The sequence below is a fragment of the Dendrobates tinctorius genome, unplaced genomic scaffold (assembly GCF_039654945.1).
Source record: "Dendrobates tinctorius isolate UK_male_01 unplaced genomic scaffold, ASM3965494v1 ptg000020l, whole genome shotgun sequence".
Lineage (NCBI taxonomy): Eukaryota > Metazoa > Chordata > Amphibia > Anura > Dendrobatidae > Dendrobates > Dendrobates tinctorius.
This window is the reverse complement of record NW_027361688.1, coordinates 22,760,283-22,776,767: the sequence shown is the minus strand read 5'-3', so window position 1 is coordinate 22,776,767 and position 16,485 is coordinate 22,760,283. Positions and strand designations below refer to the sequence as shown.

General features: G+C 43.2%; 1 protein-coding gene across 1 annotated transcript in view; it reads left to right on the top strand.

The window, feature by feature from the left end:
* The window catches only part of SGCD (sarcoglycan delta), a 636,458-nt gene that overhangs the window by 309,590 nt on the left and 310,383 nt on the right, over window positions 1-16,485 (top strand). Inside the window, exon 3 of the mRNA XM_073567884.1 lies at window positions 6,208-6,341. The gene's annotated coding sequence lies outside the window, so the exon portion shown is untranslated. The remainder of the gene's footprint in view (window positions 1-6,207; window positions 6,342-16,485) is intronic.

Genomic DNA, 16,485 nt, shown 5'->3' with positions numbered 1-16,485 from the left:
TGCCACCGAGAGAAACATTAACTCTCTAATAGAGAATGCAAAAATCGGCAGCGCATCCAAATATGAATGATTGACCCAAAAAAGGCGACGTGATAAAAATCAAAAGGGTCGGCATTGGACTTCTTTGCCTTTTTACGGGTTTCAGAGTCCTATTTTCGGTATCGCTCGGGGACCCGGCAGTTATAATTATTCACTATATAAGATTTCAGTTTCCAATATTCTTTTTTTAGTAATGATTACATGTTGATGGGCAGTGCACTTTTTTTTAATGAATTATTAATTTCTTTCAGTGTCTGCGCCTAGCAGACATGTTTTTTTTTCTCTCTGACTTTTCTGTCAAAACTTTCCTTCTTCCATTGCCTGGCAAAGGAATGTGAGAGGCTTTGATAATTCTCACTAATCATGAGGAGTTTAGGAGACAGAAGAATTTATGGTTACAGTGGGGGGAAATAAGTATTTGATCCCTTGTTGATTTTGTAAGTTTGCCCACTGACAAAGACATAGACAGTCTATAATTTTAAGGGTAGGGTAATTTTTAACATTGAGAGATAGAATATCAAAAATAAAATCCAGAATATCACATTGTATAAATTATATAAATGTATTTGCATTTTGCAATGAGAAATAAGAATGTGATCCCTCTGGCAAACAAGACTTAATGTTAGGAGTCAGGTTTCTGCGGTCGCTATGCAGGAATCCAGACCCTCGCATTCTGCAGTCTCCTGCTCTTTATCCACTGCAGAAGAGATTGCAGAGGAGATTGCCTTGCAGCAAATCTCTCCTGAGGCTAAGTCCTTCCATCCACCTTCTGAGCATGCTCATGAGACGATCTCCCATTGGAGATCGGGAGTCATGTGCTCAGGTCCCGCTCCAGATCTCATTGGTCCATCTCGGAGATCTGGAAGCTTCCGGAAGGTCCCGGCTGCTATAAAAGGCGCGCATGGCTGTTCCGCCATGCGCTAGTATAGACTGTACTTGCTGCTGTGTGAATGACGATGAATGCATGATTCTGGTGAATGACTCATTTTAAACCCCTATCCTTTGATATTACGCTTGTGTGAGGGATTGAGTTTAGTACCTGCGCCAGCGCACCTCTGCTTCATAGTCCACAGCTGCTAGCATCCGACATTGCTCTTGCACTTAGCATTCTCGTATAGCGGCAGTGTCCTACGCCGCGCTGCAGTAGCAGCCCACTTAAGCGTTCGCGGCTGCGATGCTACACACACGGTAGGTCTAGAAGGACTTTGTGCCGCCATCTTGGGCTACTCCTGTGGCCTTATACCGTGTGTGTAACTACTCCGAGTACCTGTGACCTTAACAGGCTCAGCTCGTTTATTTATGTACATAGGCGTTACTGTGATTTACAGAGATTGCTCTGTGCACTTGGGTGACGTTTAACCCTGTGCACATTACCGCCATATTGCTCTGCCACCATCTAGCAGCGGTTATGCCACGGTGGACCCAGAGCGGCGAACGCACTTTATTTATATTTTTATTTAGTACGTTCCGCCGTTCCTAACACTTAATACTTGATGGTAAAACCCTTGTTGGCAAGCACAGCAGTCAGCCGTGTTTTGTAGTTGATGTTGAGGTTTGCGCACATGTCAGGAGGAATTTTGGTCCACTCCTCTTTGTAGATCATCTCTAAATCATTAAGATTTTGGGGCTGTCGCTTGGCAACTCGGAGCTTCAACTTCCTCCATAAGTTTTCGATGGGATTAAGGTCTGGACACTGGCTAGGCCACTCCTTGACCTTAATGTGCTTCTTTTTGAGCCACTCCTTTGTTGCCTTGGCTGTATGTTTTGGGTCATTGTCTTGCTGGAAGACACAGCCATGACCCATTTTTAATGTCCTGGCGGAGAGAAGGAGGTTGTCACTCAGGATTTTACGGTACATGGCTCCATCCATTCTCCAATTGATACGGTGAAGTAGTTCTGTGCCCTTAGCAGAGAAATAACCTCATAATGTTTCCACCTCCATGCTTGACAGTGGGGATGGTGTTCTTTGGGTTATAGACAGCATTTCTCTTCCTTCAAACACGGCAAGTTGAGTTAATGCCAAAGACCTCAATTTTTGTCTCATCTAACCACAGCACCTTCTCCCAACCACTCACAGAATCATCCAGGTGTTCATTGGCAAACTTCAGTCAGGCCTGCACATGTGCATTCTTGAGCAGGGGGACCTTGCGGGCACTGCAGGATTTTAAACCTTTATGGCGTAATGTGTTACCAATGGTTTTCTTGGTGACTGTGGTCCCAGCTGCCCTGAGATCATTAGCAAGTTCCCCCGTGTAGTTTTAGGCTGACCTCTCACCTTCCTCATGATCAAGGATACCCCACGAGGTGAGATTTTGCATGGTGCCCCTGATAGATGTCGATTGACTGTCATTTTGTATTTCTTCCATTTTCTTACTATTGCACAAACAGTTGTCTCCTTCTCACCCAATGTCTTACTTATGGTTTTGTAGCCCATTCCAGCTTTGAGCAGGTCTATGATCTTGTCTCTGACATCCTTATAAAGCTCTTTGGTCTTGCCCATGTTGCAGAGGTTAGAGTCTGACGACTGATTAATTGATTCTGTGGACAGGAGTCTTTTATAAAGGTGACTATGTAAGACAGCTGTCTTTATTGCAGGTAACGAGTTGATTAGGAGCATTTCACATGTCAGCTGATTTCACATATAATTATATTTGCGTATTTTCCGTTAGACTTGAGAACCGAGCCACAAAAGGGATGGAGTTTAGCTAAAAGCTACACCCAAAAGGGGTAGTTTGGAGTGCGTTCCTAGATATGCCTGGAGGTAGGGCTGAAATGTCCAAATTTGGCATTCTAAGTGTTGGTACATTCTTTTTTTAGGAGTCTTTCTTTCCAGTCTGAACAAGTCCAATTTTTACAGCTCATTGTAAAAAAAAAAACAAAACCCAATCATTTTGTTTATTACATCCCACTTGCTATTCTACTTGCTCACCGTTGAAGTGTCTACAGCACTATTCCATTATTTTTGTATTGTGTAACCCAAACCGGATTCCCATGTCTAGGTTGTGGTCTTACAAGATATTTATAGAGGATCCAGCTAGATGAACACATAGGTATTTAAAAAGGGGTAATATTAACTTGGAAGTTGGAATCACAGGTCCTTGTCCTGCTGGAAGGTGAAGCTACGCCCCAAGTCTGTTGTAGCCTCTTAGCAGGTTTTCCTCCAGGATTGCCCTGTATTTAGCTCCAATCATCTTCCCTTTAACTCTGACTAGCTTCCGTGTCGCTGCTGAAGAAAAGCCTCCCCACATCATGATGCTGCCACCACCATGTATGATAGTAGGGATGGTGTTTTCAGGTTGATGTGCAGTGTTAGTTTTCTGCTATATTCAAATTGCCTCTACAGTTTTCTTCAACACATAGCGTTTTGCATTTAGCCCAAAAAGTTCTACTTTGGTCTCATATGACCAGAACACCTGATTCCACATGCTAGCTGTGTTTCCTAATGGCGTTTTGCAAACTGCAAATAGAACTTCTTATAGCTTGCTTTCAAAAATGTCTTTCTTTTTGAAATTCTTCCATAAAGGCTAGAATATGCGAATAAGAGTTACCCTATGAACAGATTTTCCCACGTGAGTTGTGGATCTCTGCATCTCCTCCAGAGTGACCATGGGCCTCTTGGCTGCTTCTCTAATTTGTGCTCTCCATTCTTGGGACGTCAGTTTAGTTGGACGGCCATGGCTTGGTAGGTTTGCAGTTGTGTCATACTTCTTCCATTTTTTGATGATGGATTGAACAGTGCTCTATGAAATGTCCAGAGCTTGGGTTGTTTTTTTTATCACCTAACCCTGCCTTAATCTTCTCCACAACTTTATCCCTGACCTGTCTAGTGTGCTCCTTGGTTTTTATGATGGTATTTGATCCCTAATGTTCTCAAACAAACCTCTGAGGCCTTCACAGAACAGCTGTAGTTGTACTGAGAATACATTACACACAGGTGGACTAATTTTAAAACTTCTTAAGGCAATTAGTGACTCAGGATTTCATCTAGGGGTGTCAGACTACATGGGGCTGAATACAAATGCACGTCACAATTTTCAGATTTATGTTTTCAAAACATTTCGAAAACCCATGTATCGTTTCTTCCTCTTTTCTTGTCTCATGTGAATTTAAATATTTCCTTGTGTTCCCAGCTTCCATTATTTTGCTTTGTAGACTTGAGTGACATAGATTAGAAGTAAGTGACAGCTGAGAAGGGTGCAGGGGAACTGTGAACTTATCACAACAGCGGGAATATACTCATAAGCATATTTAGGAAAGGCTGTCAGTCAATTAGCGGAATAATTTACACTCAGCCTTAATAGGCAAATAAATAATTAATGCTATTGCTTTTTGTAAATTCAGCTTTTTTTTCCGTGATAAATTAACATAATTAAAAGTTATGTTTCTGAAGATATTTTTTTTTCTTTTTTTTTTTTTTTTTGCCAGCGAGATCTAAATCAAGCAATTAAACCGCATGTTTTCCGCATCAAACGAAATGCCCGTGTAATACGAGATAATTATTGTTCTTTCTCTCCGACTCCCTTCCGGGTCAAATTTATTGCAAGGATGCAGAAAGAAATTATTTTTTGGAATCAGTTATCAGAAAATACGATCCCACTATTGTCCCTACATGAACCCCCCTGTGAGTTTTATCTTTCATACCGTCCTCTATGTAACAAAAAGGAAGAAATGCAGAATTCAGTAGTTTAAGCCTTCGTGTCCTTGTGGCTTATTATGAAGGTTGTCTGAGATATTATTTTGGTCTTCAGTTTAAAGTTTTGCTATAATATATGATAGGAAAAAAGAATGTTAATATAAAATAAGAAAAAACACAAATTCAGATGAGCATAAGAAAAATTGTCTGTTTTTCATCCTAAACCCACCCCCCAAAAACGAGACGATAGTCATCCATATTGTTATTCCATCTATGTATCACCCGTGTGCCCATTTCTTACATATACAGTATATTTGATCCGTTTTTATACATCAACAGTTAAAAATGAACAGTTTCCTACGTTATAAATTGCAGTGTGTCCATAAAAAATGGATGCACTATGGATGATCTATATGGTATTCATTGTTTTTCACACCCACAGACTTTAATAGGCGGAATATGGAAGAGACTGGTACATAATCAGATTTTTTTTTTCACTTGGTCAGACGAAAAATAGAAAAGCATGATGTAGAGGCAGAACCTCTGATTCCAGCTATGTGTCACTTACGCGGCTGCTTGCTGTACTTTTGATGAAATCGCTGTTTTATCTGCTGTAGATCTAGCAGTGCTCTGAAAGCTGAGTTGTGCATAACCCCTCCCACACCACTGATTGGCAGCCTCCTGTGTATATTGTCAGCAAGCTGCCAATCAGTGGTGGGGGCGGGATTATACAGAGCTCATGAATATGGAGGTCTACGTGGCAGAAGGTTTACCAGTGATAATCTCCTGCTGGTAAAACTGGGATTTTATCAAAACTAACAGCAAGCAGCCCAGTTAGTGACAAATCGCTGGAATTAGGACCTGTTCCCCTACTTTATGCTGCTTTCAGATTAGGTGGCAAAAACCTTTTGACAGACTCCTTTTAAAACCCTACAGCCTTGGAAACCTTTTTTCAGGTGATCTCTATTCATACACAGGATATCCACCCTTCACAAATGCTATAATTTTAGCAAGGGTGGAGGGTGGTGGGATTGAAGGTTCCTTATACCCTTCTTTCCCACAAGGCATGCAGTAAGCTCCGTTCCCATGAATGGGTCCAGTTCCTGCCCAGTCGGATGGCCACAAGGGGGCGTCGGTATTAAATCAGAGCTGCTACCTCTTAATTTTAAGGATTTGTAAGGGTCCCACCCATCATAGCGATATCATCATATCCTAGCGATATGCAACCAATCAGGATTACCCCATTAATTTGCAGGATCTGATGACTAACGCAAATGGTTCATATAAGCGATTTACGAATGTTCCTTCTTTAAAATATCTAGGTCTTTGAAGGTGACCCACAAAAAAAAAAATTTCTCTTGCAATGCGGTCGGTCTCCTCTTCTTGAGTTTCCAGTATATTGAAGAGAGACATTTCATATGCAAAGGTAGTTTATTCCCACAAGTCAGAACAAAAATACCCTTAGGGCAGACACCAAGTTTCGAGTTCCCAAGCATTATAATGCTCATCCCAATATATTTCTCCTTGATTTGCAGGTGGCACAGATATAGACCCCCCTCTGGGACAGCGACAAGTCTTGTATAGAAACTCTAACTCTCATCTTTCAACCATCCTACGGTCTAGATGCTTTGATACGGATTCTGCCCAAAGCTGATTAGGTCTGATCAAGGTAAGGTTCACAGTGCGCCCCTTCCCATGCACCAAGCGAATGTAACACTTTGTTATCCAAAATTGATTTCAATGAATGGTTCAATGTCTTTATGTACAATGATCATGGTGCCGCTCATTGATTTTGAGTCTAAAATAGGTGCCAAATGTATGAATGGTCGGGTTCGACCACTGGGACCTGCGCTATGGACCAGTGATGGGCACGTTTGACTATTGCTCAATTCACCTCTATGGGTTATGGAAAATTAGCTGCAAAATGGGATCACATATAGTAAGAGACAGAAGTTCGGTTTAAACAGAGCTTCTCCTGTTCTTTTAGGTTTCAAAATAAATGTATATTCATCATTTGCATTATTAAAGGGAATCTGTCAGTAGGTTTTTTGATATGTAATCTGAGAGTAGCATGATGTAGGGGCAGAGAGCCTGATTCCAGAATTGTGTCACTTACTTGACTGTGCTGTTGTTTCAATAAAATCAGTGTTTTATCAGCAGGAGATTATCACTACAGGACTAGAAGTCTCGTGCCTCCTGGTCCAACCACGCCCCCAGCACTGAATAACGGCTTTCTATTCATTTACATCTTTCTATTAATATGCAATGTACAGAGAAAGCAGCCAATCCGTGTTGTGGGCGGGGTTATACACAGCTCAGCATTCAGTGCTCTGCTAGATCAACAACCGAGAAAACTGTGATTTTATCACAATTGCAGCACCAAGTAAATCAAGTGACATATTGCTGGCACCAGTGTCTCTGCCCCTACATGATGATGCACTCAGATGGGGTAACAGATACCTGCTGAAAAATTTCCTTCAAGTAATTTTCCTTTTTTTTTGTCTTGTGTTATACGTTGACGTTTTTGCGCGAAATTCCTCAAAACTTTTTTTGCGGTTCATGATGTTTGTGCGAAATGCTCTTACACTTTTTTTTGCAACTTTTTAGCACATAAAGTCTTACATTCTGCTAAAACGGTACAAAAGCTTCACATGGAATCACTCCAGGAAGCCGGGACAGCTTTTTAAAAAGTTGCAATTGATGAGATCATTAGTGCTTCCTATTACTGTATACCTGTATGCGGAACGTGCTTAGCGCCATCTGTACAGCAACTGAGAAGGCAGAGACGGTAATAAACCATCTGTGCCTTCTCTATGAGGAATCAGGCTGTGTCTGACGGCCGACTACCTGCAGCTGCAGGATCGCGTGCAGCTGCTCTACTATGCAGAGATGTTTTAGAAGGTCACATGAGAAGTAGAATGTGGACCTCTAGGATGTTTGAAGTCAATGGGAAGTCGTGGGAAGGCATCAGCGGCACATGCTGGATATTTCGTGAGAGAGTTTTTTTTTCTTGGCTTGACACCCCTTGAGGGTTCCTGGGAGTTCTTACTGTATATAGTGGAGACATCTGTTGGCTTTGATGAACAATAGCCATGGGAGAAACAGGCAAAGACTCGTTCTGTCTCAATAGATCTAAAATTCTGTCCTTATTAATTTCTTAATTTTTTATTTTTTAGCAATCACAGCTATTTTTTTCTGATAGAGTGGTCCAAATTCCCATCCTAGACATGGTTATATGATAGCAAAATTTGGGGGGCTTATATTTTATCATTCAGTTCATTGCATACCGGTACACAGTATGCGCCCTCTAGTGGCAGCTTCAGGCATTCAAAATATTGTGTTTTACCTCTGTGACTTTGCAGGGATTTGGAGCAATGTATCCAAACATTGGAGCTCAGATTACTATTAAAGGGGTTGTCCACTACTAGGACAACCACTTCCTTAAACTAAATGTTCGGCCCCGATAAAATAATAACGTCTATACTTACCTCCCGTACCGGTGCCATTCCAGTGGTGTCAGCACTCGCTCTGCCCGATGCTCCCATACGGTGACACGTGACACCAACACCTCTCCTTGTGCAGAATAGATCCATTGACTTGAACTAACCAGTATATGGTCTAATACCGTATATCATATCTACTCAGACTTGCAAGAGGATCCATAGTATACCCTCGGATTTCTGCAGTGGATTCTATGATGGATCATTTTTGTTTCAATAAAATCAGTGTTTTATCAGCAGGAAATTATCACTAGAGGACTAGGTGTCTCGTGCCTCCTAGTCCAACCACGCCCACAGCACTGATTGGCAGCTTTCTGTCAGCGTACACAGAAAGCGGCCAGTCAGTGGTGTGGCCGGGGTCATTCAACATTCCGAGCTCTGCTAGATTTGCAGCATAGAAAACTGTGATTTTATCAAAACTACAACAGGCACAGCAGCGAGTGATACATTTCTGGAATTACGGAATCGGCCCCTTTATCATGCTGGTCTCACATTACATAACAAAAACATGCTGACAAATTCTCTTTAAATGGGGTACCTGTGTTGTTGTGATCGCAGCAGTGGTACCTCCATCGACTCCCACTTCAAAGCGGTCCCTGCCGATATCCACAGCTCTACCTTTGATTAGCCGGAGTCACACACACATGACATTGTACCAGACCAGCTAATCAAAAAGAAGAGCAGATGGTCATGGCAAGAAAGAGGTGATGTTTCCACTTCTGCTTAGCGGTCACAGCCCAAAATCGTGGCCGATGGAAATGGAACGTGCAAATCGATTCGCGCCAACATTACTTACCCAAGTTGTGAAAGTGGACGGTCCGCTTTGTGCCGCTACAATTCCACCTCTGGAGGGGAGCATTGCCGAAGATCTCGTGACCCCAGATGCCTGCCCTTTACGCGTGCCCTCTCGACAGGTGTCATTCCTTAGAGTAGGATACGTGCGCGATACCTGGGGATTGTGCGTGCGTTTTGACAGGTACGTCATCATTCATCACCCAAGTTCGGACGTGACTACCCCTTAACTGCAGCTGTCAATCACTTCTATAACCCACAAGATACCTAATAAACAAATAATGGCTGCATCAGGAAGCAGTACAGTAATAATCTGTAGCACGGGAGGGCTCCGGGCTCCTTCAAAATCCTGCGAAATCTGCTGCATGGGTAAAAATGTGCTAATAGTCCCGGACAAGTTGGGAGCACTTAGCGTGAGATACATTTATTAAACTCATATCGGAAACATGAGATGAGTTCTAGACGCTGATCAGAGACTTGTGCGAGAAAAACAGAGGGAAAATTCCTAGCGGAACTGAGAGGCGGCGAGTGTAACCGTACCAGCGCTGCTAAATTGGCACGTAGTGCTTAAAATAGCCATGAAAGCCGAGCTTAAAAGATCCCTTATTAAATTCTCCAGCTACCCTGGCGGACATGACAAGGGAAACTGTTCCTGAATAAAGAAGGGCGCCGCAAGCTTCAAACGGAATGTTGCCCTTACTTCATCCATCAATCCTGACCCCATTCCCTCTCCCCCCCTTGACTTGTTCGACCATCTTCACCTTATCTTACGACCGCGAAAAATGCATTTAGACCTTCGGAGACCCTGCCGGTTTATTGTACGCGGCCGCGTCTTCATGCCGTATCATTTCTCTGGTGGACATGATGATCCACGCGTGGAAGAATCGCATTAACGTCTATTGGCACATGGGTCTCCAAACAGGACTTAACAAGGCAAAGCCTAATTTTTTTGAGTTGCATTGACATATTGCAAACCACAGAAGGATTAATTCATCGGAGCATAAGACATCAGAACATTTGCTCCCGGAGTTTAGGTTTATAATACAGGTTCAGTAACGGAGATTTAAAGTAATTCTCCACATCTTTTTTTTTTTTTTTTTTAATCCAAAATACCTTGCTGATTAATTTTGTAAAATATCTTCTTAGCGGACACAGCTTTGTTTTTCTGATATCCTTTGCATATAGATTTTTAAGAAATAACATTGTGCTTCCACCAGCCACCACTAGAGGGAGTTCAGACTGTTTATTCGTTGAACTCTATAGTAAACTAGTATGCAGTAAGCTCCCAGGCTCCCTCTAGTGGTGGCAGCAGGTTGCTTGTATGTTGCAAACCATCATATGTAGAAAGTCTTAGAAATTAATTGTTCTTTCGATATAAATAATATTACACTTTTAATAATAATGAATGATGAAGAAAACTTTATAAAGAATTTTGAAAGATGTGATCTGATCGCAACTTAACCTTTTAATATGAATGGGCATCTTTTAATGCCTAAAGGGATTGTCAATACCAAAATCTGCCATATTTAACTTCTGTCACCCCCATGGATCCAGCACATGCTATTCAATGATGATGTCACTGTCCCCTTATCACTGGACTGCTGCCACCTGTGATTAGTTGCAGCGGTTAAGTGATTTGAATATCGCATCAGTGGATGTTTTTTTGATAATGTGCTGTTCAAGTCAACTTACGGCTGCTGCCCATCACTGGCTGCAGCGGTCCTAAGACAAGGGGAGAGTTTACTTAATTGCATTTATTTCATTTAATTCATTTATTTAAGGTTCAAAACAATTTTTGCCTTTAGATATCATTAAAAATGTTGCGCCGTTTGGCTGTTACAGGCTCATTCAACTTTGATGTGGTCTGTGGTCATAAATCACCTGAGAAGAGCTCAGAAAAAAGACAAATAAAAGAGTCACAAACTCTCCAGTCAGAATGAGCTCACTGACGGATTCTCAGTTAACTCATTCTGCAGCCAGCAAAAGAGTTTATAGAAGGTAAACCATGCAATATTTTTATTAAAACCCAATTGCAAAAATGATTTTCCTAGCCGAAAAATACATGCGTTTAGGTAAGATGACAGCCACTGTAAACTCCCTGACATCTATGAACGTGTTAATTAGGTCACATATACAATAAATGGAATACTTAAAAGCATTAAAATGCTTGGGAATAATAAACAGAAGTCAATTATAAACCCGGAAAATTATGACCTAGCTATTTAAGAAATAATTAATGTCAAGGATTTATGACAGGGGCAGGGGGGATTTAGGTGGTAAACTGGATATTCTGTCATAATACAATGTAACAGTAAAGATTAATTATACTCCACGATGAACGTAACTCAAGCCGGGAGAAAACAACATGGTAAGCAGAATAGAAAATGATGTTTAGGTTTATGGTATCGGCCAGAGGTTAGTAGCTGGAAGGCACTCTGTGTATTCCCTTTATACATACAAGACATTTTTATATATATACAGTACATTTGTGTGAAAAAGTGTTTGCCCCCTTCCTGATTTCCTATTCTTTTGCATGTTTGTCACTCTTAAATGTTTCAGATTATCAACCAAATGAAAATGTAAAGATAACACAAGCAATCACAAAATGTAGTTTTTAAAATGAAGGTCTTTATTATTAAGGGTAAAAAGAAATCCAAACCTACAGGACCCTGTGTGAAAAAGTGATTGCCTCCTAAACCTAATAACTGGTTGGCCACCCTTAGCAGCAACAACTATACTCAAGTGTTTGCGATAACTGGCAATGAGTCTTTTACAACGCTATGGAGGAATTTTGTATCACTCATCTTTGCAGAATTGTTGTAATTCGGCCACACTGGAGGGTTTCTGAGCATGTACCGCCTTATTAAGGTCATGCCACAGCATCTCAATCGGATTAAGGTCAGGACTTTCACTAGGTGATTCCAAAGTCTTAATTTTTTTTTTTCTTATGCCATTCAGAGGTGGAGTTGCTGGTGTGTTTTGTATCATCGTCCTGCTGTATAACCCAAGTGTGATTCAGCTTGAGGTCACGAATAGATGGCTGGATATTCTCCTTCAGGATTTTTTCGTAGACAGCAGAATTCATGGTTTCAATTACCACAGCAAATCTCATAGGTCCTGAGGCAGCAATTCAGACCCATACCATCATACTACCACCACCATATTTTACTGTTGGTGTGTATTGCATTGTATTTTTATATGGTATGCATTGCTGAATTCCACTCCTCTCTCCCATGCTCCTGAATGCCCCATGTGAACTGCATTGTATTTTTATATGGTATGCATTGCTTACCCATCTTCTTGTATCCATAATTGTACTCCATTCTTGTTATCTCTGCCACACATCTAAGTGGCCTGTATAACCCCTTCCCCCTTTTATGACCTTTGCTTAACTCTGTGCATTTGGCCTGGGCAGTCACACCCCACTTTCACTCACAGCTGATTGTGTTTAGCTGCACATACTGTATATTCAGCACCATGGGTCTGCTCCAGACGTAGTCGGCTCCATCTACTTCAAAATCAATACTTCAAAGTACATATTTCTAAGTACAATACTCTGAATTAGACTAGAATTGGACTGGAATTGACTGTAAGGTAATGGACTATAACACCATAACAATGTTTCACCTTCTTTTTACTATCACCCCATACTACTCTATTTCTCCCTAACTCCTGCAATCCCTCCACCCAGTAAGGAACTAGTCATTTCCCCCTCCATCCTTCCCAGCCATCTCACCTCTTCGTCACAACTGTTCCTCCACATACAATCCTTTTTCTTCAGACACACACGGCCACATCATGTCCCATCCTGCTCCCACCTTCTAATGCTCTGTCTACTACTCCTCATTGCTGGCGATGTATCCCCAAATCCTGGCCCTCCTCAACACATCCCCACACTCATTTCTATCATCCTCCCACGATCCTCTACACTTTTTTGCAACTATGACAACCTCATACCTGTTCATCCAGCCCCCACTCCCCCGGTCCCCCTACCTGGAGCACTATGGAACGCACGCTCTGTCTGCAACAAGCTATCGTTTATCCATGACATCTTTATCACCAACAAACTCTCCTTCCTTGCCATCACTGAAACCTGGCTCACTCCCTCTGACACAGACTCTCCAGCTGCGCTTTCCTATGGCGGATTCCATCTCTCTCACACCCCTTGCCCCAGCACAAACGTGGTGGAGGAGTTGGCTTGCTCCTCTCGGATACCTGCTCCTTTACCCCAATTCCTTTGCCACCCTCCGCTACTCTTCCCTCGTTCGAGGTGCACTCCGTCCGCATCTATTCCCCCTCCAACCTCCAACTGGCTGTCATCTACCGCCCCCCAGAACTAGCCATCTCCACCTTTCTCGACCACTTCACCACCTGGCTACTCCATTTCCTTTCTGCTGACATCCCCGCCATCATCATGGGCGACTTCAACATCCCCATTGACACTTCCACCCCAGCTGCCTCTAAACTTCTATCGCTCATGGCTTCCCTTGGCCTCACTCAATGGTCCTCTGCGGCCACTCACAAAGATGGTGACACGCTGGACCTTATCTTCACCCGTCTCTGTTCCCTCACTAATCTCAATAACTCACCCCTCCCCCTGTCTGACCACAACCTACTGACATTCTCTTCCCTCTCCTCTCCTACTGCGCAATCCCCGCTCCATAAACTCGCTCACCCTCGCAGGAATCTCAAACACCTCAATTTACAATCACTCTCTGAGTCCCTTCTCCCTCTTACAGACATAGCTTCCCTTCATGACACAGATGCTGCTGCCACTTTTTATAATACCACAATAACAGCAACACTTGATTCGGCTGCCCCCCTCACGCAGATCAAAACTCGTACAAACAACAAGCAGCCCTGGCTGACCAGCCTGACCTAACAACTGAGACGGGTTTCCAGGGCCGCTGAGCGGAGATGGAAGAGAACCCATTCTACTGAGCACTTCAGCGCATACATGCAGTCCCTTGCCAGCTTTAAGTCCACACTCTCTGCTGCTAAACAAACTTACTTCGCATCTCTCATATCTTCCCTGTCTCACAACCCTAAACAACTCTTCAACACTTTCAATTCTCTACTCCGTCCCACAGCACCTCCTCCCCCTCCTCTCATTTCTGCTGAAGACTTTGCCTCCTTCTTTAAGCAGAAGATCGACAAGATCAGACAAAACTTTGGCCCACAGCCCCCAATGCCCCTCTTAGCCGCTGAGCCCTGTTCTGCAAAAGCCAGCTTATCCACCATGACAGAAGATCAGCTCTCCACCCTTCTGTCAAGATCACACCTCACCACTTGTGCCCTCGACCCACTCCCGTCTCACCTCATCCCTAACTTGGCCACAGTCTTCATCCCATCTCTAACACACCTCTTCAACCTTTCACTTACAAATGGTGTCTTTCCCTCATCCTTCAAACATGCCTCAATCACACCCATCCTCAAAAAGCCCTCCCTTGACCCATCCTCTGTGTCTAACTATCGCCCGATATCTCTTCTCCCTTACACCTCAAAACTACTGGAACAGCATGTATATCTTGAACTGTCCTCCCACCTCTCCTCCTGTTCCCTCTTTGACCGGTTACAATCTGGCTTCCGACCGCATCACTCAACTGAAACTGCCCTAACTAAAGTCACTAACGACTTACTAACCGCCAAGAGCAAGCGACACTACTCTGTCCTCCTTCTCCTGGACCTGTCCTCTGCCTTCGACACCGTAGACCATTTCCTCCTGCTACAGACTCTCTCATCTCTTGGCATCACAGACTTGGCCCTATCCTGGTTCTCATCATACCTAACAGACCGAACATTTAGTGTCTCCCTCTCACACACCACCTCCTCCCCTCGCCCCCTGTCTGTTGGTGTTCCTCAAGGCTCTGTCCTAGGACCCCTACTATTCTCCATCTACACCTTTGGCTTGGGACAGCTCATAGAATCCTACGGTTTTCAGTATCACCTCTATGCCGATGACACGCAGATCTACCTATCTGGACCCAACCTTGCCTCTTTACTGACTGAAATCCCACAATGTCTGTCTGCTATCTCAGCCTTCTTTTCTGCTCACTTTCTCAAACTGAACATGGACAAAACAGAATTCATCATCTTTCCCCCATCTCAATCTACCCCTCCACCAGACCTATCCATCAATGTCAATGGCTGCTTTCTTTCCCCAGTCCCGCAAGCTCGGTGCCTTGGGGTGATCCTCGACTCTGCGCTCTCTTTCAAACCACATATCCAAGCCCTCGCCTCCTCCTGCCGCCTCAAACTCAAAAATATTTCCCGGATCCGCTCATTCCTCAACCACGAAACCACAAAAACACTAGTGCATGCTCTTATCATCTCCCGCCTCGACTACTGCAACCTCCTACTCTCTGGCCTCCCCTCTAGCACTCTGGCACCACTCCAGTCCATCCTACACTCTGCTGCCCGACTAATCCACCTGTCTCCCTGCTATTCCCCAGCCTCCCCCCTATGCCAGGCCCTTCACTGGCTTCCTATTGCCCAGAGGCTCCAATTCAAAACCCTAAGGCCTCTTTCACACTTCCGTTTTTGACAATCAGTCAAGATCCGCCAATTTTGAAAAAAAACGGATCCGCCATTTTTCTTTGCGGCTCCGTTTTTTTCCCCATTGACTTTCATTATTGGCGGATCCTGACTGATTGCCGTCCGTTGCATCCGTTTTTTTGAGGATCCGCCACAAAGTTAGTGTCCGTCAACATCCTCAAAGATTTCCAAACGGAGCTTGCAACGTTTTTTTGGCCGGCGGATCCTCCAGACACTGAATTAACCCCAAAATCTGTCTGGGTGCTAGACACAAAAAATCTCTCTCTCTCTCTCTCTCTCTCTCTCTCTCTCTCTCTCTCTCTCTCTCTCTCCGGCCAGCGGTTCCTTTAAATTTCCTCATTTTCAGGATCCGACTCAAAACGGATCCTGTGCCATCCGTTCACATCAGTTGAACATCACATCCAGGTGGACCCGTAGAAGCGAGTAATCGCGAAACGGCCGTTGTCCGGCACCTCCCTCCCCTAGCATTCCTCTAACGTCCTGCATGTCCACACATTTGATGGAATTAATGTGAAATAAAGATGCACAGTTTTTCAGCTATATCGGTGAGTGCTGCATATTTCTTCTTTTTTCGCTTCACATGTTTATTATACTTGTCTATATTTCCCCTTTTCACATGTAAAGCGCCATGGAATTAATGGCGCTATATAAATGCATCATAATAATAATAATAATAATGTTCCTTTTGTGAAATGCTGTGTTACTGTTATGCCAGATGTCATGGGACATACAGCATCCAAAAAGTTCAAATTTTGTCTCATCAGTCCAGAGTATTCTCCCAAAAGTCTACAGGATCATCAAGATGTTTTCTTTCAAAACTGAGATGAGTCTTTTTGTTCTTATTGCTCACCATTGGTTTTCGTCCTGGAACTCTGCCATTTAGGCTATTTTTGCCCTGTCTCTTTTTTAGGGTGGAGTCATGAACACTAACCTTAACTGTTGCAAGTGAGACCTGCAGTTCTTTGT